Below are 2,312 nucleotides of genomic sequence, written 5' to 3' on the forward strand. Positions count from 1 at the left end.
AAACTTTTCGATCTCCCAAAAACCCAAGTGCCCCCACACCCCGCTTCGATAGAGCATTTGGAAGGATGTAAATCACGATGACTCAATGACTCAGCAGCTAAAGCTAAATACTAGTACGCACAAGGAATCTACACACTTTAGGCATAATTCTCGCACGGCCACCGCCAAGGTTCGAACCTTGACCTTTTCTCCGAAATACTATTTATTGAACCATTAAGTTAAGCCCGCGTGGAGTGAAATTGAAAACTATAGCTAGCTTGAATGAAGCCTAACAACTTAAATGTTTTTTTCCTAAATAAAATTACTAATACAGTAATAGGTTATGATAGGGATATACCCTAGTGAAGGCAGCATTACACCCAAGACTAGATGGTACCCGAACCCTAGGTCCTTGTGATCCCCAACCGACCTAATCGACCGAGTGGACGGCCCCCGACCGTCTCTCCTGGGCAGCCTGGCCATGGGTCCAGCTCTTAGAGTCAGCCAGCCGGCTTGAGCAGACCGACAACCTCTCGGGCTCGGCCTCGACCTCCATGCCCTCGGGTCCGTGCCCCGAGTAATTCTAGAGAGGTAATATTGTGTCTTGTCTTATTATTACGAAGTCTGTTCTAAATGCATTTATATAGAGTATGAGGCAAGTATAAAGTATGATGAAAGTATGATCCCTATAAGATATATAGGATCTTTTTTTGAAAGGAAGATATATAGGATCTTGATTCTAAAGAAAAGATTAATTCAACAATAAGGTTATTAAAATAATAAATAGATCAAAATTATGATGGTCCAATATAAAGAAGATCATTAGTACTATACAGTTTTGATTCATAAATTATATTGTGAATCAGAATCCACCATGTGCATTGCAGTCTTGTAGACATTGATTCAAATTATGTATATGTATATACCGTTAACAAATTAAGAATGTAATTGAAGGTATATAATCTGTTAACACAAAATACATAATATGTTAACATGTTGTATACATCTAATTGGATTAAGACCATCCATGATATAATGATTGATTTTAATTTGATCAGACCTTATTAAAAAATAACTACATTAAGAGAGTTGTGCTACTCAAATCTCTTTTACTTGAGTTAAGATGTTAGGTCAAAGCAAATAAGCAATTAGCTAATATTGTCTTGATATAATAAGAATGCTTGGGTGTAAATTAATATCATAAAAAAATAGCAATTCGTTGACTATGAAAATATATAATTATTGATTGGACCGTATACTTAATTTAACAATTTGCAACTGGCATCGCATGCCTATTACTATAATACAATAATAAATTAAAGTCGGCCAATATGCGATCAAAAGAGATTGATTCAAATGGAAAGAATTTGAGTTTATCAAGTCCCCAATATTAATGCGTTATTTTTAAAAAAAAAAGTAATATAATGTAAATAATTTATTTGAATGAGAAGAGAAATTTGTTTGGATAATATATATATCTTATTAATTTTATTTTTGTATAATAATTTATAAATTATACGAAAAAGTAAATCATGTTAAGAAGAGCTTATGTGATGAATTTTAATTTTTTTGAAAGTTATTGACTCTATTATATTGTAGTATCTGTTCATCTATATTTTCTCAACTTGTTAAAGTACAAAGAGTTAATCTCATTTCCACTGAGGCTCGATCTCATAACCTCACATATGGGAGAGCCTCTGTGATGAGTTTGTTTGATTAAATTTTGTTTTTGTGATATAACAAATATGATCTATTCGCCCAATCACACTTCTTCTTCTAAAAGGGTCGAATCCCTAATTTCAAAGGCTTCACGTTCCAAACTGATTGAGTATTTGGGATGATGATATAAATCACTGTGACTTAATGATATAAAAGATATGTCCATTTTAGACATAATTTTCAAACGGTCATTGTTATCGTATAAACCTTGGAATCAATGAGCTAAATCAGTGTGAGCACCCATTACACTTTAAGGGCTCCATGCCCCAATCCGACATAACATATAGAAAGATGTAAATTATGATAATTTAGTTGAACTATACAAACTAAACCTTAATTTGTTGACAGGCTAGACTCAATATAATCCTTAGTCATTCTTCTCAAACTTCATGTGGATAATCTTGAATTCGTACATGCATGGTGGTGGCAACTGGGTTTTGTTTGCCATGATCGTGGGTGTCTTTGATAGCCTCCACGATTATCGTCTACGTTGAATTTCTACAAGGTTAGGTGGATGGAATGTGAATTTTACATGTGCATGCGTAGCTGCTAACGTCGTTGTTGATATATATTAAAATCAAAATATATAATGTGAAAGGAATCAAAGGATATGG

The sequence above is a fragment of the Ipomoea nil genome, unplaced genomic scaffold, assembly GCF_001879475.1.
Source record: "Ipomoea nil cultivar Tokyo-kokei standard unplaced genomic scaffold, Asagao_1.1 scaffold3147, whole genome shotgun sequence".
In the NCBI taxonomy this organism is placed as follows: domain Eukaryota; kingdom Viridiplantae; phylum Streptophyta; class Magnoliopsida; order Solanales; family Convolvulaceae; genus Ipomoea; species Ipomoea nil.